Raw genomic sequence first — 26,562 nt, 5'->3', positions numbered from 1 at the left:
AAGCCCACATCGCTACCAGTGGCGCCCTCCAGCACGACACTGCCACACCCCGCACAGGCCCTCCGCTGAACACCAGGGACAAGATGCGTCCTCCGCTAGTGTCGAAGGCTGCACGCGCCCAGCGAATGACAGGGGGTGCAACGAGCAGCAGTGCGTCTCACACACGCGGCGGTGCGCCCGCTAATTCGGCCGTCGCTCTGCTGGGACGCCGGGCGCGCCTCCCCGCGCCGTCCTCGAGGAACTGGCGGTTGCGGAAGGAAGCGCTTTCGTCAAATGCAGCCGAAAACTAACATTTTGTGTGTTGGGAGAAAAGCCGAACGCGAATTCTGCCGTGCTCCTACATTAGATGAGCGCCAACGGCCATACCATGATGAATACACCGGTTCTCGTCCGATCACTGAAGTTAAGCATCATCGGGCCCGGCTCGTACTTGGATGGGTGACCGCCTGGGAAACCCGGGTGCTGTTGGCTCCCTTCCTCTTTTTTTTGTTATGTCGCCAGCCCAGTTTTCAAACTACCTTTCTGTTGTGACAAAGATGCTTCCTTAAGCCTTTTAAACTACTGTAATGGTACGAAAATGCAGTAATTAACTCAGTTTGAGGGAGAATGTGCTAACCAAGTTTGCCAAGAAGACTTTGAAAACGACAAAACAGTACGAATCGGCAGGTGATTTTTGAAATACGTCACCGCCTATTGTTGTGTAGGAGTGTAGAGTTCCAAATTTGATTTGTAACCACGAATTTATTCCTTAGTCGTCTCGTCTCGTCTCGTCTCGTCTCGTCCCGCAGACGTTTGTCGTGCTTGCGCTGTCATATGGACCACGACCCGAGCGGCAGCGAGCGGCAGTCGAGCAAAGTCGGGACAAGTCGGGACGGGGACAGGGACAGGGATAGGAATGGTGCGAATGCACTGCAAACTACGCAGACACCTGGTGTGAGGCGAGGCGAGGCGAGGCGAGGAAGCCCACATCGCTACCAGTGGCGCCCTCCAGCACGACACTGCCACACCCCGCACAGGCCCTCCGCTGAACACCAGGGACAAGATGCGTCCTCCGCTAGTGTCGAAGGCTGCACGCGCCCAGCGAATGACAGGGGGTGCAACGAGCAGCAGTGCGTCTCACACACGCGGCGGTGCGCCCGCTAATTCGGCCGTCGCTCTGCTGGGACGCCGGGCGCGCCTCCCCGCGCCGTCCTGGAGGAACTGGCGGTTGCGGAAGGAAGCGCTTTCGTCAAATGCGGCCGAAAACTAACATTTTGTGTGTTGGGAGAAAAGCCGAACGCGAATTCTGCCGTGCTCCTACATTAGACGAGCGCCAACGGCCATACCATGATGAATACACCGGTTCTCGTCCGATCACCGAAGTTAAGCATCATCGGGCCCGGCTAGTACTTGGATGGGTGACCGCCTGGGAAACCCGGGTGCTGTTGGCTCCCTTCCTTTTTTTTTTTTTTGTTATGTCGCCAGCCCAATTTTCAAACTACCTTTCTATTGTGACAAAGATGCTTCCTTAAGCCTTTTAAACTACTGTAATGGTACGAAAATGCAGTAATTAACTCAGTTTGAGGGAGAATGTGCTAACCAAGTTTGCCAAGAAGACTTTGAAAACGACAAAACAGTACGAATCGGCAGGTGATTTTTGAAATACGTCACCGCCTATTGTTGTGTAGGAGTGTGGAGTTCCAAATTTGATTTGTAACCACGAATTTATTCCTTAGTCGTCTCGTCTCGTCTCGTCTCGTCTCGTCTCGTCCCGCAGACGTTTGTCGTGCTTGCGCTGTCATATGGACCACGACCCGAGCGGCAGCGAGCGGCAGTCGAGCAAAGTCGGGACAAGTCGGGACGGGGACAGGGACAGGGATAGGAATGGTGCGAATGCACTGCAAACTACGCAGACACCTGGTGTGAGGCGAGGCGAGGCGAGGAAGCCCACATCGCTACCAGTGGCGCCCTCCAGCACGACACTGCCACACCCCGCACAGGCCCTCCGCTGAACACCAGGGACAAGATGCGTCCTCCGCTAGTGTCGAAGGCTGCACGCGCCCAGCGAATGACAGGGGGTGCAACGAGCAGCAGTGCGTCTCACACACGCGGCGGTGCGCCCGCTAATTCGGCCGTCGCTCTGCTGGGACGCCGGGCGCGCCTCCCCGCGCCGTCCTCGAGGAACTGGCGGTTGCGGAAGGAAGCGCTTTCGTCAAATGCAGCCGAAAACTAACATTTTGTGTGTTGGGAGAAAAGCCGAACGCGAATTCTGCCGTGCTCCTACATTAGATGAGCGCCAACGGCCATACCATGATGAATACACCGGTTCTCGTCCGATCACTGAAGTTAAGCATCATCGGGCCCGGCTAGTACTTGGATGGGTGACCGCCTGGGAAACCCGGGTGCTGTTGGCTCCCTTCCTCTTTTTTTTGTTATGTCGCCAGCCCAGTTTTCAAACTACCTTTCTGTTGTGACAAAGATGCTTCCTTAAGCCTTTTAAACTACTGTAATGGTACGAAAATGCAGTAATTAACTCAGTTTGAGGGAGAATGTGCTAACCAAGTTTGCCAAGAAGACTTTGAAAACGACAAAACAGTACGAATCGGCAGGTGATTTTTGAAATACGTCACCGCCTATTGTTGTGTAGGAGTGTAGAGTTCCAAATTTGATTTGTAACCACGAATTTATTCCTTAGTCGTCTCGTCTCGTCTCGTCTCGTCTCGTCTCGTCCCGCAGACGTTTGTCGTGCTTGCGCTGTCATATGGACCACGACCCGAGCGGCAGCGAGCGGCAGTCGAGCAAAGTCGGGACAAGTCGGGACGGGGACAGGGACAGGGATAGGAATGGTGCGAATGCACTGCAAACTACGCAGACACCTGGTGTGAGGCGAGGCGAGGCGAGGAAGCCCACATCGCTACCAGTGGCGCCCTCCAGCACGACACTGCCACACCCCGCACAGGCCCTCCGCTGAACACCAGGGACAAGATGCGTCCTCCGCTAGTGTCGAAGGCTGCACGCGCCCAGCGAATGACAGGGGGTGCAACGAGCAGCAGTGCGTCTCACACACGCGGCGGTGCGCCCGCTAATTCGGCCGTCGCTCTGCTGGGACGCCGGGCGCGCCTCCCCGCGCCGTCCTCGAGGAACTGGCGGTTGCGGAAGGAAGCGCTTTCGTCAAATGCAGCCGAAAACTAACATTTTGTGTGTTGGGAGAAAAGCCGAACGCGAATTCTGCCGTGCTCCTACATTAGATGAGCGCCAACGGCCATACCATGATGAATACACCGGTTCTCGTCCGATCACTGAAGTTAAGCATCATCGGGCCCGGCTAGTACTTGGATGGGTGACCGCCTGGGAAACCCGGGTGCTGTTGGCTCCCTTCCTCTTTTTTTTGTTATGTCGCCAGCCCAGTTTTCAAACTACCTTTCTGTTGTGACAAAGATGCTTCCTTAAGCCTTTTAAACTACTGTAATGGTACGAAAATGCAGTAATTAACTCAGTTTGAGGGAGAATGTGCTAACCAAGTTTGCCAAGAAGACTTTGAAAACGACAAAACAGTACGAATCGGCAGGTGATTTCTGAAATACGTCACCGCCTATTGTTGTGTAGGAGTGTAGAGTTCCAAATTTGATTTGTAACCACGAATTTATTCCTTAGTCGTCTCGTCTCGTCTCGTCTCGTCTCGTCCCGCAGACGTTTGTCGTGCTTGCGCTGTCATATGGACCACGACCCGAGCGGCAGCGAGCGGCAGTCGAGCAAAGTCGGGACAAGTCGGGACGGGGACAGGGACAGGGATAGGAATGGTGCGAATGCACTGCAAACTACGCAGACACCTGGTGTGAGGCGAGGCGAGGCGAGGCGAGGAAGCCCACATCGCTACCAGTGGCGCCCTCCAGCACGACACTGCCACACCCCGCACAGGCCCTCCGCTGAACACCAGGGACAAGATGCGTCCTCCGCTAGTGTCGAAGGCTGCACGCGCCCAGCGAATGACAGGGGGTGCAACGAGCAGCAGTGCGTCTCACACACGCGGCGGTGCGCCCGCTAATTCGGCCGTCGCTCTGCTGGGACGCCGGGCGCGCCTCCCCGCGCCGTCCTCGAGGAACTGGCGGTTGCGGAAGGAAGCGCTTTCGTCAAATGCAGCCGAAAACTAACATTTTGTGTGTTGGGAGAAAAGCCGAACGCGAATTCTGCCGTGCTCCTACATTAGATGAGCGCCAACGGCCATACCATGATGAATACACCGGTTCTCGTCCGATCACTGAAGTTAAGCATCATCGGGCCCGGCTCGTACTTGGATGGGTGACCGCCTGGGAAACCCGGGTGCTGTTGGCTCCCTTCCTCTTTTTTTTGTTATGTCGCCAGCCCAGTTTTCAAACTACCTTTCTGTTGTGACAAAGATGCTTCCTTAAGCCTTTTAAACTACTGTAATGGTACGAAAATGCAGTAATTAACTCAGTTTGAGGGAGAATGTGCTAACCAAGTTTGCCAAGAAGACTTTGAAAACGACAAAACAGTACGAATCGGCAGGTGATTTTTGAAATACGTCACCGCCTATTGTTGTGTAGGAGTGTAGAGTTCCAAATTTGATTTGTAACCACGAATTTATTCCTTAGTCGTCTCGTCTCGTCTCGTCTCGTCTCGTCCCGCAGACGTTTGTCGTGCTTGCGCTGTCATATGGACCACGACCCGAGCGGCAGCGAGCGGCAGTCGAGCAAAGTCGGGACAAGTCGGGACGGGGACAGGGACAGGGATAGGAATGGTGCGAATGCACTGCAAACTACGCAGACACCTGGTGTGAGGCGAGGCGAGGCGAGGAAGCCCACATCGCTACCAGTGGCGCCCTCCAGCACGACACTGCCACACCCCGCACAGGCCCTCCGCTGAACACCAGGGACAAGATGCGTCCTCCGCTAGTGTCGAAGGCTGCACGCGCCCAGCGAATGACAGGGGGTGCAACGAGCAGCAGTGCGTCTCACACACGCGGCGGTGCGCCCGCTAATTCGGCCGTCGCTCTGCTGGGACGCCGGGCGCGCCTCCCCGCGCCGTCCTGGAGGAACTGGCGGTTGCGGAAGGAAGCGCTTTCGTCAAATGCGGCCGAAAACTAACATTTTGTGTGTTGGGAGAAAAGCCGAACGCGAATTCTGCCGTGCTCCTACATTAGACGAGCGCCAACGGCCATACCATGATGAATACACCGGTTCTCGTCCGATCACCGAAGTTAAGCATCATCGGGCCCGGCTAGTACTTGGATGGGTGACCGCCTGGGAAACCCGGGTGCTGTTGGCTCCCTTCCTTTTTTTTTTTTTGTTATGTCGCCAGCCCAATTTTCAAACTACCTTTCTATTGTGACAAAGATGCTTCCTTAAGCCTTTTAAACTACTGTAATGGTACGAAAATGCAGTAATTAACTCAGTTTGAGGGAGAATGTGCTAACCAAGTTTGCCAAGAAGACTTTGAAAACGACAAAACAGTACGAATCGGCAGGTGATTTTTGAAATACGTCACCGCCTATTGTTGTGTAGGAGTGTGGAGTTCCAAATTTGATTTGTAACCACGAATTTATTCCTTAGTCGTCTCGTCTCGTCTCGTCTCGTCTCGTCTCGTCCCGCAGACGTTTGTCGTGCTTGCGCTGTCATATGGACCACGACCCGAGCGGCAGCGAGCGGCAGTCGAGCAAAGTCGGGACAAGTCGGGACGGGGACAGGGACAGGGATAGGAATGGTGCGAATGCACTGCAAACTACGCAGACACCTGGTGTGAGGCGAGGCGAGGCGAGGAAGCCCACATCGCTACCAGTGGCGCCCTCCAGCACGACACTGCCACACCCCGCACAGGCCCTCCGCTGAACACCAGGGACAAGATGCGTCCTCCGCTAGTGTCGAAGGCTGCACGCGCCCAGCGAATGACAGGGGGTGCAACGAGCAGCAGTGCGTCTCACACACGCGGCGGTGCGCCCGCTAATTCGGCCGTCGCTCTGCTGGGACGCCGGGCGCGCCTCCCCGCGCCGTCCTCGAGGAACTGGCGGTTGCGGAAGGAAGCGCTTTCGTCAAATGCAGCCGAAAACTAACATTTTGTGTGTTGGGAGAAAAGCCGAACGCGAATTCTGCCGTGCTCCTACATTAGATGAGCGCCAACGGCCATACCATGATGAATACACCGGTTCTCGTCCGATCACTGAAGTTAAGCATCATCGGGCCCGGCTAGTACTTGGATGGGTGACCGCCTGGGAAACCCGGGTGCTGTTGGCTCCCTTCCTCTTTTTTTTGTTAAGTCGCCAGCCCAGTTTTCAAACTACCTTTCTGTTGTGACAAAGATGCTTCCTTAAGCCTTTTAAACTACTGTAATGGTACGAAAATGCAGTAATTAACTCAGTTTGAGGGAGAATGTGCTAACCAAGTTTGCCAAGAAGACTTTGAAAACGACAAAACAGTACGAATCGGCAGGTGATTTTTGAAATACGTCACCGCCTATTGTTGTGTAGGAGTGTAGAGTTCCAAATTTGATTTGTAACCACGAATTTATTCCTTAGTCGTCTCGTCTCGTCTCGTCTCGTCTCGTCTCGTCCCGCAGACGTTTGTCGTGCTTGCGCTGTCATATGGACCACGACCCGAGCGGCAGCGAGCGGCAGTCGAGCAAAGTCGGGACAAGTCGGGACGGGGACAGGGACAGGGATAGGAATGGTGCGAATGCACTGCAAACTACGCAGACACCTGGTGTGAGGCGAGGCGAGGCGAGGAAGCCCACATCGCTACCAGTGGCGCCCTCCAGCACGACACTGCCACACCCCGCACAGGCCCTCCGCTGAACACCAGGGACAAGATGCGTCCTCCGCTAGTGTCGAAGGCTGCACGCGCCCAGCGAATGACAGGGGGTGCAACGAGCAGCAGTGCGTCTCACACACGCGGCGGTGCGCCCGCTAATTCGGCCGTCGCTCTGCTGGGACGCCGGGCGCGCCTCCCCGCGCCGTCCTCGAGGAACTGGCGGTTGCGGAAGGAAGCGCTTTCGTCAAATGCAGCCGAAAACTAACATTTTGTGTGTTGGGAGAAAAGCCGAACGCGAATTCTGCCGTGCTCCTACATTAGATGAGCGCCAACGGCCATACCATGATGAATACACCGGTTCTCGTCCGATCACTGAAGTTAAGCATCATCGGGCCCGGCTAGTACTTGGATGGGTGACCGCCTGGGAAACCCTGGTGCTGTTGGCTCCCTTTTTTTTTTTTGTTATGTCGCCAGCCCAGTTTTCAAACTACCTTTCTGTTGTGACAAAGATGCTTCCTTAAGCCTTTTAAACTACTGTAATGGTACGAAAATGCAGTAATTAACTCAGTTTGAGGGAGAATGTGCTAACCAAGTTTGCCAAGAAGACTTTGAAAACGACAAAACAGTACGAATCGGCAGGTGATTTCTGAAATACGTCACCGCCTATTGTTGTGTAATAGTGTAGAGTTCCAAATTTGATTTGTAACCACGAATTTATTCCTTAGTCGTCTCGTCTCGTCTCGTCTCGTCTCGTCCCGCAGACGTTTGTCGTGCTTGCGCTGTCATATGGACCACGACCCGAGCGGCAGCGAGCGGCAGTCGAGCAAAGTCGGGACAAGTCGGGACGGGACAAGTCGGGACGGGGACAGGGACAGGGATAGGAATGGTGCGAATGCACTGCAAACTACGCAGACACCTGGTGTGAGGCGAGGCGAGGCGAGGCGAGGAAGCCCACATCGCTACCAGTGGCGCCCTCCAGCACGACACTGCCACACCCCGCACAGGCCCTCCGCTGAACACCAGGGACAAGATGCGTCCTCCGCTAGTGTCGAAGGCTGCACGCGCCCAGCGAATGACAGGGGGTGCAACGAGCAGCAGTGCGTCTCACACACGCGGCGGTGCGCCCGCTAATTCGACCGTCGCTCTGCTGGGACGCCGGGCGCGCCTCCCCGCGCCGTCCTGGAGGAACTGGCGGTTGCGGAAGGAAGCGCTTTCGTCAAATGCGGCCGAAAACTAACATTTTGTGTGTTGGGAGAAAAGCCGAACGCGAATTCTGCCGTGCTCCTACATTAGACGAGCGCCAACGGCCATACCATGATGAATACACCGGTTCTCGTCCGATCACCGAAGTTAAGCATCATCGGGCCCGGCTAGTACTTGGATGGGTGACCGCCTGGGAAACCCGGGTGCTGTTGGCTCCCTTCCTTTTTTTTTTTTTTTGTTATGTCGCCAGCCCAATTTTCAAACTACCTTTCTATTGTGACAAAGATGCTTCCTTAAGCCTTTTAAACTACTGTAATGGTACGAAAATGCAGTAATTAACTCAGTTTGAGGGAGAATGTGCTAACCAAGTTTGCCAAGAAGACTTTGAAAACGACAAAACAGTACGAATCGGCAGGTGATTTTTGAAATACGTCACCGCCTATTGTTGTGTAGGAGTGTAGAGTTCCAAATTTGATTTGTAACCACGAATTTATTCCTTAGTCGTCTCGTCTCGTCTCGTCTCGTCTCGTCTCGTCCCGCAGACGTTTGTCGTGCTTGCGCTGTCATATGGACCACGACCCGAGCGGCAGCGAGCGGCAGTCGAGAAAAGTCGGGACAAGTCGGGACGGGGACAGGGACAGGGATAGGAATGGTGCGAATGCACTGCAAACTACGCAGACACCTGGTGTGAGGCGAGGCGAGGCGAGGCGAGGAAGCCCACATCGCTACCAGTGGCGCCCTCCAGCACGACACTGCCACACCCCGCACAGGCCCTCCGCTGAACACCAGGGACAAGATGCGTCCTCCGCTAGTGTCGAAGGCTGCACGCGCCCAGCGAATGACAGGGGGTGCAACGAGCAGCAGTGCGTCTCACACACGCGGCGGTGCGCCCGCTAATTCGGCCGACGCTCTGCTGGGACGCCGGGCGCGCCTCCCCGCGCCGTCCTCGAGGAACTGGCGGTTGCGGAAGGAAGCGCTTTCGTCAAATGCAGCCGAAAACTAACATTTTGTGTGTTGGGAGAAAAGCCGAACGCGAATTCTGCCGTGCTCCTACATTAGATGAGCGCCAACGGCCATACCATGATGAATACACCGGTTCTCGTCCGATCACTGAAGTTAAGCATCATCGGGCCCGGCTAGTACTTGGATGGGTGACCGCCTGGGAAACCCGGGTGCTGTTGGCTCCCTTCCTGTTTTTTTTTTTTTGTTATGTCGCCAGCCCAGTTTTCAAACTACCTTTCTGTTGTGACAAAGATGCTTCCTTAAGCCTTTTAAACTACTGTAATGGTACGAAAATGCAGTAATTAACTCAGTTTGAGGGAGAATGTGCTAACCAAGTTTGCCAAGAAGACTTTGAAAACGACAAAACAGTACGAATCGGCAGGTGATTTCTGAAATACGTCACCGCCTATTGTTGTGTAGGAGTGTAGAGTTCCAAATTTGATTTGTAACCACGAATTTATTCCTTAGTCGTCTCGTCTCGTCTCGTCTCGTCTCGTCCCGCAGACGTTTGTCGTGCTTGCGCTGTCATATGGACCACGACCCGAGCGGCAGCGAGCGGCAGTCGAGCAAAGTCGGGACAAGTCGGGACGGGACAAGTCGGGACGGGGACAGGGACAGGGATAGGAATGGTGCGAATGCACTGCAAACTACGCAGACACCTGGTGTGAGGCGAGGCGAGGCGAGGAAGCCCACATCGCTACCAGTGGCGCCCTCCAGCACGACACTGCCACACCCCGCACAGGCCCTCCGCTGAACACCAGGGACAAGATGCGTCCTCCGCTAGTGTCGAAGGCTGCACGCGCCCAGCGAATGACAGGGGGTGCAACGAGCAGCAGTGCGTCTCACACACGCGGCGGTGCGCCCGCTAATTCGACCGTCGCTCTGCTGGGACGCCGGGCGCGCCTCCCCGCGCCGTCCTGGAGGAACTGGCGGTTGCGGAAGGAAGCGCTTTCGTCAAATGCGGCCGAAAACTAACATTTTGTGTGTTGGGAGAAAAGCCGAACGCGAATTCTGCCGTGCTCCTACATTAGACGAGCGCCAACGGCCATACCATGATGAATACACCGGTTCTCGTCCGATCACCGAAGTTAAGCATCATCGGGCCCGGCTAGTACTTGGATGGGTGACCGCCTGGGAAACCCGGGTGCTGTTGGCTCCCTTCCTTTTTTTTTTTTTTGTTATGTCGCCAGCCCAATTTTCAAACTACCTTTCTATTGTGACAAAGATGCTTCCTTAAGCCTTTTAAACTACTGTAATGGTACGAAAATGCAGTAATTAACTCAGTTTGAGGGAGAATGTGCTAACCAAGTTTGCCAAGAAGACTTTGAAAACGACAAAACAGTACGAATCGGCAGGTGATTTTTGAAATACGTCACCGCCTATTGTTGTGTAGGAGTGTAGAGTTCCAAATTTGATTTGTAACCACGAATTTATTCCTTAGTCGTCTCGTCTCGTCTCGTCTCGTCTCGTCTCGTCCCGCAGACGTTTGTCGTGCTTGCGCTGTCATATGGACCACGACCCGAGCGGCAGCGAGCGGCAGTCGAGAAAAGTCGGGACAAGTCGGGACGGGGACAGGGACAGGGATAGGAATGGTGCGAATGCACTGCAAACTACGCAGACACCTGGTGTGAGGCGAGGCGAGGCGAGGCGAGGAAGCCCACATCGCTACCAGTGGCGCCCTCCAGCACGACACTGCCACACCCCGCACAGGCCCTCCGCTGAACACCAGGGACAAGATGCGTCCTCCGCTAGTGTCGAAGGCTGCACGCGCCCAGCGAATGACAGGGGGTGCAACGAGCAGCAGTGCGTCTCACACACGCGGCGGTGCGCCCGCTAATTCGGCCGACGCTCTGCTGGGACGCCGGGCGCGCCTCCCCGCGCCGTCCTCGAGGAACTGGCGGTTGCGGAAGGAAGCGCTTTCGTCAAATGCAGCCGAAAACTAACATTTTGTGTGTTGGGAGAAAAGCCGAACGCGAATTCTGCCGTGCTCCTACATTAGATGAGCGCCAACGGCCATACCATGATGAATACACCGGTTCTCGTCCGATCACTGAAGTTAAGCATCATCGGGCCCGGCTAGTACTTGGATGGGTGACCGCCTGAGAAACCCGGGTGCTGTTGGCTCCCTTCCTGTTTTTTTTTTTTTGTTATGTCGCCAGCCCAGTTTTCAAACTACCTTTCTGTTGTGACAAAGATGCTTCCTTAAGCCTTTTAAACTACTGTAATGGTACGAAAATGCAGTAATTAACTCAGTTTGAGGGAGAATGTGCTAACCAAGTTTGCCAAGAAGACTTTGAAAACGACAAAACAGTACGAATCGGCAGGTGATTTCTGAAATACGTCACCGCCTATTGTTGTGTAGGAGTGTAGAGTTCCAAATTTGATTTGTAACCACGAATTTATTCCTTAGTCGTCTCGTCTCGTCTCGTCTCGTCTCGTCCCGCAGACGTTTGTCGTGCTTGCGCTGTCATATGGACCACGACCCGAGCGGCAGCGAGCGGCAGTCGAGCAAAGTCGGGACAAGTCGGGACGGGACAAGTCGGGACGGGGACAGGGACAGGGATAGGAATGGTGCGAATGCACTGCAAACTACGCAGACACCTGGTGTGAGGCGAGGCGAGGCGAGGAAGCCCACATCGCTACCAGTGGCGCCCTCCAGCACGACACTGCCACACCCCGCACAGGCCCTCCGCTGAACACCAGGGACAAGATGCGTCCTCCGCTAGTGTCGAAGGCTGCACGCGCCCAGCGAATGACAGGGGGTGCAACGAGCAGCAGTGCGTCTCACACACGCGGCGGTGCGCCCGCTAATTCGGCCGTCGCTCTGCTGGGACGCCGGGCGCGCCTCCCCGCGCCGTCCTGGAGGAACTGGCGGTTGCGGAAGGAAGCGCTTTCGTCAAATGCGGCCGAAAACTAACATTTTGTGTGTTGGGAGAAAAGCCGAACGCGAATTCTGCCGTGGTCCTACATTAGACGAGCGCCAACGGCCATACCATGATGAATACACCGGTTCTCGTCCGATCACCGAAGTTAAGCATCATCGGGCCCGGATAGTACTTGGATGGGTGACCGCCTGGGAAACCCGGGTGCTGTTGGCTCCCTTCCTTTTTTTTTTTTTGTTATGTCGCCAGCCCAATTTTCAAACTACCTTTCTATTGTGACAAAGATGCTTCCTTAAGCCTTTTAAACTACTGTAATGGTACGAAAATGCAGTAATTAACTCAGTTTGAGGGAGAATGTGCTAACCAAGTTTGCCAAGAAGACTTTGAAAACGACAAAACAGTACGAATCGGCAGGTGATTTTTGAAATACGTCACCGCCTATTGTTGTGTAGGAGTGTAGAGTTCCAAATTTGATTTGTAACCACGAATTTATTCCTTAGTCGTCTCGTCTCGTCTCGTCTCGTCTCGTCTCGTCCCGCAGACGTTTGTCGTGCTTGCGCTGTCATATGGACCACGACCCGAGCGGCAGCGAGCGGCAGTCGAGCAAAGTCGGGACAAGTCGGGACGGGGACAGGGACAGGGATAGGAATGGTGCGAATGCACTGCAAACTACGCAGACACCTGGTGTGAGGCGAGGCGAGGCGAGGAAGCCCACATCGCTACCAGTGGCGCCCTCCAGCACGACAATGCCACACCCCGCACAGGCCCTCCGCTGAACACCAGCGACAAGATGCGTCCTCCGCTAGTGTCGAAGGCTGCACGCGCCCAGCGAATGACAGGGGGTGCAACGAGCAGCAGTGCGTCTCACACACGCGGCGGTGCGCCCGCTAATTCGGCCGTCGCTCTGCTGGGACGCCGGGCGCGCCTCCCCGCGCCGTCCTCGAGGAACTGGCGGTTGCGGAAGGAAGCGCTTTCGTCAAATGCAGCCGAAAACTAACATTTTGTGTGTTGGGAGAAAAGCCGAACGCGAATTCTGCCGTGCTCCTACATTAGATGAGCGCCAACGGCCATACCATGATGAATACACCGGTTCTCGTCCGATCACTGAAGTTAAGCATCATCGGGCCCGGCTAGTACTTGGATGGGTGACCGCCTGGGAAACCCGGGTGCTGTTGGCTCCCTTCCTCTTTTTTTTGTTATGTCGCCAGCCCAGTTTTCAAACTACCTTTCTGTTGTGACAAAGATGCTTCCTTAAGCCTTTTAAACTACTGTAATGGTACGAAAATGCAGTAATTAACTCAGTTTGAGGGAGAATGTGCTAACCAAGTTTGCCAAGAAGACTTTGAAAACGACAAAACAGTACGAATCGGCAGGTGATTTCTGAAATACGTCACCGCCTATTGTTGTGTAGGAGTGTAGAGTTCCAAATTTGATTTGTAACCACGAATTTATTCCTTAGTCGTCTCGTCTCGTCTCGTCTCGTCTCGTCCCGCAGACGTTTGTCGTGCTTGCACTGTCATATGGACCACGACCCGAGCGGCAGCGAGCGGCAGTCGAGCAAAGTCGGGACAAGTCGGGACGGGACAAGTCGGGACGGGGACAGGGACAGGGATAGGAATGGTGCGAATGCACTGCAAACTACGCAGACACCTGGTGTGAGGCGAGGCGAGGCGAGGAAGCCCACATCGCTACCAGTGGCGCCCTCCAGCACGACACTGCCACACCCCGCACAGGCCCTCCGCTGAACACCAGGGACAAGATGCGTCCTCCGCTAGTGTCGAAGGCTGCACGCGCCCAGCGAATGACAGGGGGTGCAACGAGCAGCAGTGCGTCTCACACACGCGGCGGTGCGCCCGCTAATTCGGCCGTCGCTCTGCTGGGACGCCGGGGGCGCCTCCCCGCGCCGTCCTCGAGGAACTGGCGGTTGCGGAAGGAAGCGCTTTCGTCAAATGCAGCCGAAAACTAACATTTTGTGTGTTGGGAGAAAAGCCGAACGCGAATTCTGCCGTGCTCCTACATTAGATGAGCGCCAACGGCCATACCATGATGAATACACCGGTTCTCGTCCGATCACTGAAGTTAAGCATCATCGGGCCCGGCTAGTACTTGGATGGGTGACCGCCTGGGAAACCCGGGTGCTGATGGCTCCCTTCCTCTTTTTTTTGTTATGTCGCCAGCCCAGTTTTCAAACTACCTTTCTGTTGTGACAAAGATGCTTCCTTAAGCCTTTTAAACTACTGTAATGGTACGAAAATGCAGTAATTAACTCAGTTTGAGGGAGAATGTGCTAACCAAGTTTGCCAAGAAGACTTTGAAAACGACAAAACAGTACGAATCGGCAGGTGATTTCTGAAATACGTCACCGCCTATTGTTGTGTAGGAGTGTAGAGTTCCAAATTTGATTTGTAACCACGAATTTATTCCTTAGTCGTCTCGTCTCGTCTCGTCTCGTCTCGTCCCGCAGACGTTTGTCGTGCTTGCGCTGTCATATGGACCACGACCCGAGCGGCAGCGAGCGGCAGTCGAGCAAAGTCGGGACAAGTCGGGACGGGACAAGTCGGGACGGGGACAGGGACAGGGATAGGAATGGTGCGAATGCACTGCAAACTACGCAGACACCTGGTGTGAGGCGAGGCGAGGCGAGGAAGCCCACATCGCTACCAGTGGCGCCCTCCAGCACGACACTGCCACACCCCGCACAGGCCCTCCGCTGAACACCAGGGACAAGATGCGTCCTCCGCTAGTGTCGAAGGCTTCACGCGCCCAGCGAATGACAGGGGGTGCAACGAGCAGCAGTGCGTCTCACACACGCGGCGGTGCGCCCGCTAATTCGGCCGTCGCTCTGCTGGGACGCCGGGCGCGCCTCCCCGCGCCGTCCTGGAGGAACTGGCGGTTGCGGAAGGAAGCGCTTTCGTCAAATGCGGCCGAAAACTAACATTTTGTGTGTTGGGAGAAAAGCCGAACGCGAATTCTGCCGTGCTCCTACATTAGACGAGCGCCAACGGCCATACCATGATGAATACACCGGTTCTCGTCCGATCACCGAAGTTAAGCATCATCGGGCCCGGATAGTACTTGGATGGGTGACCGCCTGGGAAACCCGGGTGCTGTTGGCTCCCTTCCTTTTTTTTTTTTTGTTATGTCGCCAGCCCAATTTTCAAACTACCTTTCTATTGTGACAAAGATGCTTCCTTAAGCCTTTTAAACTACTGTAATGGTACGAAAATGCAGTAATTAACTCAGTTTGAGGGAGAATGTGCTAACCAAGTTTGCCAAGAAGACGTTGAAAACGACAAAACAGTACGAATCGGCAGGTGATTTTTGAAATACGTCACCGCCTATTGTTGTGTAGGAGTGTAGAGTTCCAAATTTGATTTGTAACCACGAATTTATTCCTTAGTCGTCTCGTCTCGTCTCGTCTCGTCTCGTCTCGTCCCGCAGACGTTTGTCGTGCTTGCGCTGTCATATGGACCACGACCCGAGCGGCAGCGAGCGGCAGTCGAGCAAAGTCGGGACAAGTCGGGACGGGGACAGGGACAGGGATAGGAATGGTGCGAATGCACTGCAAACTACGCAGACACCTGGTGTGAGGCGAGGCGAGGCGAGGAAGCCCACATCGCTACCAGTGGCGCCCTCCAGCACGACACTGCCACACCCCGCACAGGCCCTCCGCTGAACACCAGGGACAAGATGCGTCCTCCGCTAGTGTCGAAGGCTGCACGCGCCCAGCGAATGACAGGGGGTGCAACGAGCAGCAGTGCGTCTCACACACGCGGCGGTGCGCCCGCTAATTCGGCCGTCGCTCTGCTGGGACGCCGGGCGCGCCTCCCCGCGCCGTCCTCGAGGAACTGGCGGTTGCGGAAGGAAGCGCTTTCGTCAAATGCAGCCGAAAACTAACATTTTGTGTGTTGGGAGAAAAGCCGAACGCGAATTCTGCCGTGCTCCTACATTAGATGAGCGCCAACGGCCATACCATGATGAATACACCGGTTCTCGTCCGATCACTGAAGTTAAGCATCATCGGGCCCGGCTAGTACTTGGATGGGTGACCGCCTGGGAAACCCGGGTGCTGTTGGCTCCCTTCCTCTTTTTTTTGTTATGTCGCCAGCCCAGTTTTCAAACTACCTTTCTGTTGTGACAAAGATGCTTCCTTAAGCCTTTTAAACTACTGTAATGGTACGAAAATGCAGTAATTAACTCAGTTTGAGGGAGAATGTGCTAACCAAGTTTGCCAAGAAGACTTTGAAAACGACAAAACAGTACGAATCGGCAGGTGATTTCTGAAATACGTCACCGCCTATTGTTGTGTAGGAGTGTAGAGTTCCAAATTTGATTTGTAACCACGAATTTATTCCTTAGTCGTCTCGTCTCGTCTCGTCTCGTCTCGTCCCGCAGACGTTTGTCGTGCTTGCGCTGTCATATGGACCACGACCCGAGCGGCAGCGAGCGGCAGTCGAGCAAAGTCGGGACAAGTCGGGACGGGACAAGTCGGGACGGGGACAGGGACAGGGATAGGAATGGTGCGAATGCACTGCAAACTACGCAGACACCTGGTGTGAGGCGAGGCGAGGCGAGGAAGCCCACATCGCTACCAGTGGCGCCCTCCAGCACGACACTGCCACACCCCGCACAGGCCCTCCGCTGAACACCAGGGACAAGATGCGTCCTCCGCTAGTGTCGAAGGCTGCACGCGCCCAGCGAATGACAGGGGGTGCAACGAGCAGCAGTGCGTCTCACACACGCGGCGGTGCGCCCGCTAATTCGGCCGTCGCTCTGCTGGGACGCCGGGCGCGCCTCCCCGCGCCGTCCTCGAGGAACTGGCGGTTGCGGAAGGAAGCGCTTTCGTCAAATGCGGCCGAAAACTAACATTTTGTGTGTTGGGAGAAAAGCCGAACGCGAATTCTGCCGTGCTCCTACATTAGACGAGCGCCAACGGCCATACCATGATGAATACACCGGTTCTCGTCCGATCACCGAAGTTAAGCATCATCGGGCCCGGCTAGTACTTGGATGGGTGACCGCCTGGGAAACCCGGGTGCTGTTGGCTCCCTTCCTTTTTTTTTTTTTGTTATGTCGCCAGCCCAATTTTCAAACTACCTTTCTATTGTGACAAAGATGCTTCCTTAAGCCTTTTAAACTACTGTAATGGTACGAAAATGCAGTAATTAACTCAGTTTGAGGGAGAATGTGCTAACCAAGTTTGCCAAGAAGACTTTGAAAACGACAAAACAGTACGAATCGGCAGGTGATTTTTGAAATACGTCACCGCCTATTGTTGTGTAGGAGTGTAGAGTTCCAAATTTGATTTGTAACCACGAATTTATTCCTTAGTCGTCTCGTCTCGTCTCGTCTCGTCTCGTCTCGTCCCGCAGACGTTTGTCGTGCTTGCGCTGTCATATGGACCACGACCCGAGCGGCAGCGAGCGGCAGTCGAGCAAAGTCGGGACAAGTCGGGACGGGGACAGGGACAGGGATAGGAATGGTGCGAATGCACTGCAAACTACGCAGACACCTGGTGTGAGGCGAGGCGAGGCGAGGCGAGGAAGCCCACATCGCTACCAGTGGCGCCCTCCAGCACGACACTGCCACACCCCGCACAGGCCCTCCGCTGAACACCAGGGACAAGATGCGTCCTCCGCTAGTGTCGAAGGCTGCACGCGCCCAGCGAATGACAGGGGGTGCAACGAGCAGCAGTGCGTCTCACACACGCGGCGGTGCGCCCGCTAATTCGGCCGTCGCTCTGCTGGGACGCCGGGCGCGCCTCCCCGCGCCGTCCTGGAGGAACTGGCGGTTGCGGAAGGAAGCGCTTTCGTCAAATGCGGCCGAAAACTAACATTTTGTGTGTTGGGAGAAAAGCCGAACGCGAATTCTGCCGTGCTCCTACATTAGACGAGCGCCAACGGCCATACCATGATGAATACACCGGTTCTCGTCCGATCACCGAAGTTAAGCATCATCGGGCCCGGCTAGTACTTGGATGGGTGACCGCCTGGGAAACCCGGGTGCTGTTGGCTCCCTTCCTTTTTTTTTTTTTGTTATGTCGCCAGCCCAATTTTCAAACTACCTTTCTATTGTGACAAAGATGCTTCCTTAAGCCTTTTAAACTACTGTAATGGTACGAAAATGCAGTAATTAACTCAGTTTGAGGGAGAATGTGCTAACCAAGTTTGCCAAGAAGACGTTGAAAACGACAAAACAGTACGAATCGGCAGGTGATTTTTGAAATACGTCACCGCCTATTGTTGTGTAGGAGTGTAGAGTTCCAAATTTGATTTGTAACCACGAATTTATTCCTTAGTCGTCTCGTCTCGTCTCGTCTCGTCTCGTCTCGTCCCGCAGACGTTTGTCGTGCTTGCGCTGTCATATGGACCACGACCCGAGCGGCAGCGAGCGGCAGTCGAGCAAAGTCGGGACAAGTCGGGACGGGGACAGGGACAGGGATAGGAATGGTGCGAATGCACTGCAAACTACGCAGACACCTGGTGTGAGGCGAGGCGAGGCGAGGCGAGGAAGCCCACATCGCTACCAGTGGCGCCCTCCAGCACGACACTGCCACACCCCGCACAGGCCCTCCGCTGAACACCAGGGACAAGATGCGTCCTCCGCTAGTGTCGAAGGCTGCACGCGCCCAGCGAATGACAGGGGGTGCAACGAGCAGCAGTGCGTCTCACACACGCGGCGGTGCGCCCGCTAATTCGGCCGTCGCTCTGCTGGGACGCCGGGCGCGCCTCCCCGCGCCGTCCTCGAGGAACTGGCGGTTGCGGAAGGAAGCGCTTTCGTCAAATGCAGCCGAAAACTAACATTTTGTGTGTTGGGAGAAAAGCCGAACGCGAATTCTGCCGTGCTCCTACATTAGATGAGCGCCAACGGCCATACCATGATGAATACACCGGTTCTCGTCCGATCACTGAAGTTAAGCATCATCGGGCCCGGCTAGTACTTGGATGGGTGACCGCCTGGGAAACCCGGGTGCTGTTGGCTCCCTTCCTCTTTTTTTTGTTATGTCGCCAGCCCAGTTTTCAAACTACCTTTCTGTTGTGACAAAGATGCTTCCTTAAGCCTTTTAAACTACTGTAATGGTACGAAAATGCAGTAATTAACTCAGTTTGAGGGAGAATGTGCTAACCAAGTTTGCCAAGAAGACTTTGAAAACGACAAAACAGTACGAATCGGCAGGTGATTTCTGAAATACGTCACCGCCTATTGTTGTGTAGGAGTGTAGAGTTCCAAATTTGATTTGTAACCACGAATTTATTCCTTAGTCGTCTCGTCTCGTCTCGTCTCGTCTCGTCCCGCAGACGTTTGTCGTGCTTGCGCTGTCATATGGACCACGACCCGAGCGGCAGCGAGCGGCAGTCGAGCAAAGTCGGGACAAGTCGGGACGGGGACAGGGACAGGGATAGGAATGGTGCGAATGCACTGCAAACTACGCAGACACCTGGTGTGAGGCGAGGCGAGGCGAGGAAGCCCACATCGCTACCAGTGGCGCCCTCCAGCACGACACTGCCACACCCCGCACAGGCCCTCCGCTGAACACCAGGGACAAGATGCGTCCTCCGCTAGTGTCGAAGGCTGCACGCGCCCAGCGAATGACAGGGGGTGCAACGAGCAGCAGTGCGTCTCACACACGCGGCGGTGCGCCCGCTAATTCGGCCGTCGCTCTGCTGGGACGCCGGGCGCGCCTCCCCGCGCCGTCCTGGAGGAACTGGCGGTTGCGGAAGGAAGCGCTTTCGTCAAATGCGGCCGAAAACTAACATTTTGTGTGTTGGGAGAAAAGCCGAACGCGAATTCTGCCGTGCTCCTACATTAGACGAGCGCCAACGGCCATACCATGATGAATACACCGGTTCTCGTCCGATCACCGAAGTTAAGCATCATCGGGCCCGGCTAGTACTTGGATGGGTGACCGCCTGGGAAACCCGGGTGCTGTTGGCTCCCTTTTTTTTTTTTTTTTTGTTATGTCGCCAGCCCAATTTTCAAACTACCTTTCTATTGTGACAAAGATGCTTCCTTAAGCCTTTTAAACTACTGTAATGGTACGAAAATGCAGTAATTAACTCAGTTTGAGGGAGAATGTGCTAACCAAGTTTGCCAAGAAGACTTTGAAAACGACAAAACAGTACGAATCGGCAGGTGATTTTTGAAATACGTCACCGCCTATTGTTGTGTAGGAGTGTAGAGTTCCAAATTTGATTTGTAACCACGAATTTATTCCTTAGTCGTCTCGTCTCGTCTCGTCTCGTCTCGTCTCGTCCCGCAGACGTTTGTCGTGCTTGCGCTGTCATATGGACCACGACCCGAGCGGCAGCGAGCGGCAGTCGAGCAAAGTCGGGACAAGTCGGGACGGGGACAGGGACAGGGATAGGAATGGTGCGAATGCACTGCAAACTACGCAGACACCTGGTGTGAGGCGAGGCGAGGCGAGGAAGCCCACATCGCTACCAGTGGCGCCCTCCAGCACGACACTGCCACACCCCGCACAGGCCCTCCGCTGAACACCAGGGACAAGATGCGTCCTCCGCTAGTGTCGAAGGCTGCACGCGCCCAGCGAATGACAGGGGGTGCAACGAGCAGCAGTGCGTCTCACACACGCGGCGGTGCGCCCGCTAATTCGGCCGTCGCTCTGCTGGGACGCCGGGCGCGCCTCCCCGCGCCGTCCTCGAGGAACTGGCGGTTGCGGAAGGAAGCGCTTTCGTCAAATGCAGCCGAAAACTAACACTTTGTGTGTTGGGAGAAAAGCCGAACGCGAATTCTGCCGTGCTCCTACATTAGATGAGCGCCAACGGCCATACCATGATGAATACACCGGTTCTCGTCCGATCACTGAAGTTAAGCATCATCGGGCCCGGCTAGTACTTGGATGGGTGACCGCCTGGGAAACCCGGGTGCTGTTGGCTCCCTTCCTCTTTTTTTTGTTATGTCGCCAGCCCAGTTTTCAAACTACCTTTCTGTTGTGACAAAGATGCTTCCTTAAGCCTTTTAAACTACTGTAATGGTACGAAAATGCAGTAATTAACTCAGTTTGAGGGAGAATGTGCTAACCAAGTTTGCCAAGAAGACTTTGAAAACGACAAAACAGTACGAATCGGCAGGTGATTTCTGAAATACGTCACCGCCTATTGTTGTGTAGGAGTGTAGAGTTCCAAATTTGATTTGTAACCACGAATTTATTCCTTAGTCGTCTCGTCTCGTCTCGTCTCGTCTCGTCCCGCAGACGTTTGTCGTGCTTGCGCTGTCATATGGACCACGACCCGAGCGGCAGCGAGCGGCAGTCGAGCAAAGTCGGGACAAGTCGGGACGGGGACAGGGACAGGGATAGGAATGGTGCGAATGCACTGCAAACTACGCAGACACCTGGTGTGAGGCGAGGCGAGGCGAGGCGAGGAAGCCCACATCGCTACCAGTGGCGCCCTCCAGCACGACACTGCCACACCCCGCACAGGCCCTCCGCTGAACACCAGGGACAAGATGCGTCCTCCGCTAGTGTCGAAGGCTGCACGCGCCCAGCGAATGACAGGGGGTGCAACGAGCAGCAGTGCGTCTCACACACGCGGCGGTGCGCCCGCTAATTCGGCCGTCGCTCTGCTGGGACGCCGGGCGCGCCTCCCCGCGCCGTCCTCGAGGAACTGGCGGTTGCGGAAGGAAGCGCTTTCGTCAAATGCAGCCGAAAACTAACATTTTGTGTGTTGGGAGAAAAGCCGAACGCGAATTCTGCCGTGCTCCTACATTAGATGAGCGCCAACGGCCATACCATGATGAATACACCGGTTCTCGTCCGATCACTGAAGTTAAGCATCATCGGGCCCGGCTAGTACTTGGATGGGTGACCGCCTGGGAAACCCGGGTGCTGTTGGCTCCCTTCCTCTTTTTTTTGTTATGTCGCCAGCCCAGTTTTCAAACTACCTTTCTGTTGTGACAAAGATGCTTCCTTAAGCCTTTTAAACTACTGTAATGGTACGAAAATGCAGTAATTAACTCAGTTTGAGGGAGAATGTGCTAACCAAGTTTGCCAAGAAGACTTTGAAAACGACAAAACAGTACGAATCGGCAGGTGATTTCTGAAATACGTCACCGCCTATTGTTGTGTAGGAGTGTAGAGTTCCAAATTTGATTTGTAACCACGAATTTATTCCTTAGTCGTCTCGTCTCGTCTCGTCTCGTCTCGTCTCGTCCCGCAGACGTTTGTCGTGCTTGCGCTGTCATATGGACCACGACCCGAGCGGCAGCGAGCGGCAGTCGAGCAAAGTCGGGACAAGTCGGGACGGGGACAGGGACAGGGATAGGAATGGTGCGAATGCACTGCAAACTACGCAGACACCTGGTGTGAGGCGAGGCGAGGCGAGGCGAGGAAGCCCACATCGCTACCAGTGGCGCCCTCCAGCACGACACTGCCACACCCCGCACAGGCCCTCCGCTGAACACCAGGGACAAGATGCGTCCTCCGCTAGTGTCGAAGGCTGCACGCGCCCAGCGAATGACAGGGGGTGCAACGAGCAGCAGTGCGTCTCACACACGCGGCGGTGCGCCCGCTAATTCGGCCGTCGCTCTGCTGGGACGCCGGGCGCGCCTCCCCGCGCCGTCCTGGAGGAACTGGCGGTTGCGGAAGGAAGCGCTTTCGTCAAATGCGGCCGAAAACTAACATTTTGTGTGTTGGGAGAAAAGCCGAACGCGAATTCTGCCGTGCTCCTACATTAGACGAGCGCCAACGGCCATACCATGATGAATACACCGGTTCTCGTCCGATCACCGAAGTTAAGCATCATCGGGCCCGGCTAGTACTTGGATGGGTGACCGCCTGGGAAACCCGGGTGCTGTTGGCTCCCTTCCTTTTTTTTTTTTTGTTATGTCGCCAGCCCAATTTTCAAACTACCTTTCTATTGTGACAAAGATGCTTCCTTAAGCCTTTTAAACTACTGTAATGGTACGAAAATGCAGTAATTAACTCAGTTTGAGGGAGAATGTGCTAACCAAGTTTGCCAAGAAGACGTTGAAAACGACAAAACAGTACGAATCGGCAGGTGATTTTTGAAATACGTCACCGCCTATTGTTGTGTAGGAGTGTAGAGTTCCAAATTTGATTTGTAACCACGAATTTATTCCTTAGTCGTCTCGTCTCGTCTCGTCTCGTCTCGTCTCGTCCCGCAGACGTTTGTCGTGCTTGCGCTGTCATATGGACCACGACCCGAGCGGCAGCGAGCGGCAGTCGAGCAAAGTCGGGACAAGTCGGGACGGGGACAGGGACAGGGATAGGAATGGTGCGAATGCACTGCAAACTACGCAGACACCTGGTGTGAGGCGAGGCGAGGCGAGGCGAGGAAGCCCACATCGCTACCAGTGGCGCCCTCCAGCACGACACTGCCACACCCCGCACAGGCCCTCCGCTGAACACCAGGGACAAGATGCGTCCTCCGCTAGTGTCGAAGGCTGCACGCGCCCAGCGAATGACAGGGGGTGCAACGAGCAGCAGTGCGTCTCACACACGCGGCGGTGCGCCCGCTAATTCGGCCGTCGCTCTGCTGGGACGCCGGGCGCGCCTCCCCGCGCCGTCCTCGAGGAACTGGCGGTTGCGGAAGGAAGCGCTTTCGTCAAATGCAGCCGAAAACTAACATTTTGTGTGTTGGGAGAAAAGCCGAACGCGAATTCTGCCGTGCTCCTACATTAGATGAGCGCCAACGGCCATACCATGATGAATACACCGGTTCTCGTCCGATCACTGAAGTTAAGCATCATCGGGCCCGGCTAGTACTTGGATGGGTGACCGCCTGGGAAACCCGGGTGCTGTTGGCTCCCTTCCTCTTTTTTTTGTTATGTCGCCAGCCCAGTTTTCAAACTACCTTTCTGTTGTGACAAAGATGCTTCCTTAAGCCTTTTAAACTACTGTAATGGTACGAAAATGCAGTAATTAACTCAGTTTGAGGGAGAATGTGCTAACCAAGTTTGCCAAGAAGACTTTGAAAACGACAAAACAGTACGAATCGGCAGGTGATTTCTGAAATACGTCACCGCCTATTGTTGTGTAGGAGTGTAGAGTTCCAAATTTGATTTGTAACCACGAATTTATTCCTTAGTCGTCTCGTCTCGTCTCGTCTCGTCTCGTCTCGTCCCGCAGACGTTTGTCGTGCTTGCGCTGTCATATGGACCACGACCCGAGCGGCAGCGAGCGGCAGTCGAGCAAAGTCGGGACAAGTCGGGACGGGGACAGGGACAGGGATAGGAATGGTGCGAATGCACTGCAAACTACGCAGACACCTGGTGTGAGGCGAGGCGAGGCGAGGCGAGGAAGCCCACATCGCTACCAGTGGCGCCCTCCAGCACGACACTGCCACACCCCGCACAGGCCCTCCGCTGAACACCAGGGACAAGATGCGTCCTCCGCTAGTGTCGAAGGCTGCACGCGCCCAGCGAATGACAGGGGGTGCAACGAGCAGCAGTGCGTCTCACACACGCGGCGGTGCGCCCGCTAATTCGGCCGTCGCTCTGCTGGGACGCCGGGCGCGCCTCCCCGCGCCGTCCTGGAGGAACTGGCGGTTGCGGAAGGAAGCGCTTTCGTCAAATGCGGCCGAAAACTAACATTTTGTGTGTTGGGAGAAAAGCCGAACGCGAATTCTGCCGTGCTCCTACATTAGACGAGCGCCAACGGCCATACCATGATGAATACACCTGTTCTCGTCCGATCACCGAAGTTAAGCATCATCGGGCCCGGCTAGTACTTGGATGGGTGACCGCCTGGGAAACCCGGGTGCTGTTGGCTCCCTTTTTTTTTTTTTTTTTGTTATGTCGCCAGCCCAATTTTCAAACTACCTTTCTATTGTGACAAAGATGCTTCCTTAAGCCTTTTAAACTACTGTAATGGTACGAAAATGCAGTAATTAACTCAGTTTGAGGGAGAATGTGCTAACCAAGTTTGCCAAGAAGACTTTGAAAACGACAAAACAGTACGAATCGGCAGGTGATTTTTGAAATACGTCACCGCCTATTGTTGTGTAGGAGTGTAGAGTTCCAAATTTGATTTGTAACCACGAATTTATTCCTTAGTCGTCTCGTCTCGTCTCGTCTCGTCTCGTCTCGTCCCGCAGACGTTTGTCGTGCTTGCGCTGTCATATGGACCACGACCCGAGCGGCAGCGAGCGGCAGTCGAGCAAAGTCGGGACAAGTCGGGACGGGGACAGGGACAGGGATAGGAATGGTGCGAATGCACTGCAAACTACGCAGACACCTGGTGTGAGGCGAGGCGAGGCGAGGAAGCCCACATCGCTACCAGTGGCGCCCTCCAGCACGACACTGCCACACCCCGCACAGGCCCTCCGCTGAACACCAGGGACAAGATGCGTCCTCCGCTAGTGTCGAAGGCTGCACGCGCCCAGCGAATGACAGGGGGTGCAACGAGCAGCAGTGCGTCTCACACACGCGGCGGTGCGCCCGCTAATTCGGCCGTCGCTCTGCTGGGACGCCGGGCGCGCCTCCCCGCGCCGTCCTCGAGGAACTGGCGGTTGCGGAAGGAAGCGCTTTCGTCAAATGCAGCCGAAAACTAACATTTTGTGTGTTGGGAGAAAAGCCGAACGCGAATTCTGCCGTGCTCCTACATTAGATGAGCGCCAACGGCCATACCATGATGAATACACCGGTTCTCGTCCGATCACTGAAGTTAAGCATCATCGGGCCCGGCTAGTACTTGGATGGGTGACCGCCTGGGAAACCCGGGTGCTGTTGGCTCCCTTCCTCTTTTTTTTGTTATGTCGCCAGCCCAGTTTTCAAACTACCTTTCTGTTGTGACAAAGATGCTTCCTTAAGCCTTTTAAACTACTGTAATGGTACGAAAATGCAGTAATTAACTCAGTTTGAGGGAGAATGTGCTAACCAAGTTTGCCAAGAAGACTTTGAAAACGACAAAACAGTACGAATCGGCAGGTGATTTCTGAAATACGTCACCGCCTATTGTTGTGTAGGAGTGTAGAGTTCCAAATTTGATTTGTAACCACGAATTTATTCCTTAGTCGTCTCGTCTCGTCTCGTCTCGTCTCGTCCCGCAGACGTTTGTCGTGCTTGCGCTGTCATATGGACCACGACCCGAGCGGCAGCGAGCGGCAGTCGAGCAAAGTCGGGACAAGTCGGGACGGGGACAGGGACAGGGATAGGAATGGTGCGAATGCACTGCAAACTACGCAGACACCTGGTGTGAGGCGAGGCGAGGCGAGGCGAGGAAGCCCACATCGCTACCAGTGGCGCCCTCCAGCACGACACTGCCACACCCCGCACAGGCCCTCCGCTGAACACCAGGGACAAGATGCGTCCTCCGCTAGTGTCGAAGGCTGCACGCGCCCAGCGAATGACAGGGGGTGCAACGAGCAGCAGTGCGTCTCACACACGCGGCGGTGCGCCCGCTAATTCGGCCGTCGCTCTGCTGGGACGCCGGGCGCGCCTCCCCGCGCCGTCCTCGAGGAACTGGCGGTTGCGGAAGGAAGCGCTTTCGTCAAATGCAGCCGAAAACTAACATTTTGTGTGTTGGGAGAAAAGCCGAACGCGAATTCTGCCGTGCTCCTACATTAGATGAGCGCCAACGGCCATACCATGATGAATACACCGGTTCTCGTCCGATCACTGAAGTTAAGCATCATCGGGCCCGGCTAGTACTTGGATGGGTGACCGCCTGGGAAACCCGGGTGCTGTTGGCTCCCTTCCTCTTTTTTTTGTTATGTCGCCAGCCCAGTTTTCAAACTACCTTTCTGTTGTGACAA

General features: G+C 55.0%; 28 non-coding genes across 28 annotated transcripts; all 28 read left to right on the top strand.

Moving 5' to 3' along the window:
- Window positions 1-352: 352 nt before the first annotated feature.
- LOC126101903 (5S ribosomal RNA) lies at window positions 353-471 on the top strand. Its single transcript, XR_007522611.1, has one exon. It is a non-coding gene; the product is annotated as a 5S ribosomal RNA (ribosomal RNA).
- An 840-nt stretch (window positions 472-1,311) lies between these two features.
- On the top strand, window positions 1,312-1,430 carry LOC126101996 (5S ribosomal RNA). Its single transcript, XR_007522697.1, has one exon. It is a non-coding gene; the product is annotated as a 5S ribosomal RNA (ribosomal RNA).
- An 844-nt stretch (window positions 1,431-2,274) lies between these two features.
- On the top strand, window positions 2,275-2,393 carry LOC126103029 (5S ribosomal RNA). Its single transcript, XR_007523274.1, has one exon. It is a non-coding gene; the product is annotated as a 5S ribosomal RNA (ribosomal RNA).
- An 840-nt stretch (window positions 2,394-3,233) lies between these two features.
- Window positions 3,234-3,352, top strand: LOC126103027 (5S ribosomal RNA). The gene has a single exon (XR_007523273.1). It is a non-coding gene; the product is annotated as a 5S ribosomal RNA (ribosomal RNA).
- An 840-nt stretch (window positions 3,353-4,192) lies between these two features.
- LOC126101902 (5S ribosomal RNA) lies at window positions 4,193-4,311 on the top strand. The gene has a single exon (XR_007522610.1). It is a non-coding gene; the product is annotated as a 5S ribosomal RNA (ribosomal RNA).
- An 835-nt stretch (window positions 4,312-5,146) lies between these two features.
- LOC126101984 (5S ribosomal RNA) lies at window positions 5,147-5,265 on the top strand. The gene has a single exon (XR_007522686.1). It is a non-coding gene; the product is annotated as a 5S ribosomal RNA (ribosomal RNA).
- Window positions 5,266-6,108: 843 nt separating this feature from the next.
- LOC126103026 (5S ribosomal RNA) lies at window positions 6,109-6,227 on the top strand. Its single transcript, XR_007523272.1, has one exon. It is a non-coding gene; the product is annotated as a 5S ribosomal RNA (ribosomal RNA).
- Window positions 6,228-7,067: 840 nt separating this feature from the next.
- On the top strand, window positions 7,068-7,186 carry LOC126102959 (5S ribosomal RNA). The gene has a single exon (XR_007523211.1). It is a non-coding gene; the product is annotated as a 5S ribosomal RNA (ribosomal RNA).
- An 853-nt stretch (window positions 7,187-8,039) lies between these two features.
- Window positions 8,040-8,158, top strand: LOC126101972 (5S ribosomal RNA). Its single transcript, XR_007522675.1, has one exon. It is a non-coding gene; the product is annotated as a 5S ribosomal RNA (ribosomal RNA).
- An 850-nt stretch (window positions 8,159-9,008) lies between these two features.
- Window positions 9,009-9,127, top strand: LOC126103025 (5S ribosomal RNA). Its single transcript, XR_007523271.1, has one exon. It is a non-coding gene; the product is annotated as a 5S ribosomal RNA (ribosomal RNA).
- Window positions 9,128-9,982: 855 nt separating this feature from the next.
- LOC126101960 (5S ribosomal RNA) lies at window positions 9,983-10,101 on the top strand. Its single transcript, XR_007522664.1, has one exon. It is a non-coding gene; the product is annotated as a 5S ribosomal RNA (ribosomal RNA).
- Window positions 10,102-10,950: 849 nt separating this feature from the next.
- LOC126101707 (5S ribosomal RNA) lies at window positions 10,951-11,069 on the top strand. The gene has a single exon (XR_007522431.1). It is a non-coding gene; the product is annotated as a 5S ribosomal RNA (ribosomal RNA).
- An 855-nt stretch (window positions 11,070-11,924) lies between these two features.
- On the top strand, window positions 11,925-12,043 carry LOC126102700 (5S ribosomal RNA). The gene has a single exon (XR_007522980.1). It is a non-coding gene; the product is annotated as a 5S ribosomal RNA (ribosomal RNA).
- Window positions 12,044-12,886: 843 nt separating this feature from the next.
- On the top strand, window positions 12,887-13,005 carry LOC126103024 (5S ribosomal RNA). The gene has a single exon (XR_007523270.1). It is a non-coding gene; the product is annotated as a 5S ribosomal RNA (ribosomal RNA).
- Window positions 13,006-13,855: 850 nt separating this feature from the next.
- LOC126101939 (5S ribosomal RNA) lies at window positions 13,856-13,974 on the top strand. The gene has a single exon (XR_007522644.1). It is a non-coding gene; the product is annotated as a 5S ribosomal RNA (ribosomal RNA).
- Window positions 13,975-14,824: 850 nt separating this feature from the next.
- On the top strand, window positions 14,825-14,943 carry LOC126102688 (5S ribosomal RNA). Its single transcript, XR_007522969.1, has one exon. It is a non-coding gene; the product is annotated as a 5S ribosomal RNA (ribosomal RNA).
- An 843-nt stretch (window positions 14,944-15,786) lies between these two features.
- Window positions 15,787-15,905, top strand: LOC126103022 (5S ribosomal RNA). Its single transcript, XR_007523268.1, has one exon. It is a non-coding gene; the product is annotated as a 5S ribosomal RNA (ribosomal RNA).
- An 850-nt stretch (window positions 15,906-16,755) lies between these two features.
- On the top strand, window positions 16,756-16,874 carry LOC126101948 (5S ribosomal RNA). Its single transcript, XR_007522652.1, has one exon. It is a non-coding gene; the product is annotated as a 5S ribosomal RNA (ribosomal RNA).
- Window positions 16,875-17,722: 848 nt separating this feature from the next.
- Window positions 17,723-17,841, top strand: LOC126101935 (5S ribosomal RNA). Its single transcript, XR_007522640.1, has one exon. It is a non-coding gene; the product is annotated as a 5S ribosomal RNA (ribosomal RNA).
- An 848-nt stretch (window positions 17,842-18,689) lies between these two features.
- LOC126103021 (5S ribosomal RNA) lies at window positions 18,690-18,808 on the top strand. The gene has a single exon (XR_007523267.1). It is a non-coding gene; the product is annotated as a 5S ribosomal RNA (ribosomal RNA).
- Window positions 18,809-19,643: 835 nt separating this feature from the next.
- On the top strand, window positions 19,644-19,762 carry LOC126101923 (5S ribosomal RNA). The gene has a single exon (XR_007522629.1). It is a non-coding gene; the product is annotated as a 5S ribosomal RNA (ribosomal RNA).
- An 843-nt stretch (window positions 19,763-20,605) lies between these two features.
- LOC126103020 (5S ribosomal RNA) lies at window positions 20,606-20,724 on the top strand. Its single transcript, XR_007523266.1, has one exon. It is a non-coding gene; the product is annotated as a 5S ribosomal RNA (ribosomal RNA).
- Window positions 20,725-21,564: 840 nt separating this feature from the next.
- LOC126103019 (5S ribosomal RNA) lies at window positions 21,565-21,683 on the top strand. Its single transcript, XR_007523265.1, has one exon. It is a non-coding gene; the product is annotated as a 5S ribosomal RNA (ribosomal RNA).
- Window positions 21,684-22,528: 845 nt separating this feature from the next.
- LOC126101911 (5S ribosomal RNA) lies at window positions 22,529-22,647 on the top strand. Its single transcript, XR_007522618.1, has one exon. It is a non-coding gene; the product is annotated as a 5S ribosomal RNA (ribosomal RNA).
- An 848-nt stretch (window positions 22,648-23,495) lies between these two features.
- On the top strand, window positions 23,496-23,614 carry LOC126103018 (5S ribosomal RNA). The gene has a single exon (XR_007523264.1). It is a non-coding gene; the product is annotated as a 5S ribosomal RNA (ribosomal RNA).
- Window positions 23,615-24,459: 845 nt separating this feature from the next.
- Window positions 24,460-24,578, top strand: LOC126101777 (5S ribosomal RNA). Its single transcript, XR_007522496.1, has one exon. It is a non-coding gene; the product is annotated as a 5S ribosomal RNA (ribosomal RNA).
- Window positions 24,579-25,421: 843 nt separating this feature from the next.
- On the top strand, window positions 25,422-25,540 carry LOC126103016 (5S ribosomal RNA). The gene has a single exon (XR_007523263.1). It is a non-coding gene; the product is annotated as a 5S ribosomal RNA (ribosomal RNA).
- An 840-nt stretch (window positions 25,541-26,380) lies between these two features.
- LOC126103015 (5S ribosomal RNA) lies at window positions 26,381-26,499 on the top strand. The gene has a single exon (XR_007523262.1). It is a non-coding gene; the product is annotated as a 5S ribosomal RNA (ribosomal RNA).
- Window positions 26,500-26,562: the final 63 nt, after the last annotated feature.

This window comes from Schistocerca cancellata, chromosome 9 (assembly GCF_023864275.1).
Source record: "Schistocerca cancellata isolate TAMUIC-IGC-003103 chromosome 9, iqSchCanc2.1, whole genome shotgun sequence".
Classification (NCBI taxonomy): Eukaryota; Metazoa; Arthropoda; class Insecta; order Orthoptera; family Acrididae; genus Schistocerca; species Schistocerca cancellata.
This window is presented reverse-complemented; position numbering and strand designations above follow the sequence as displayed.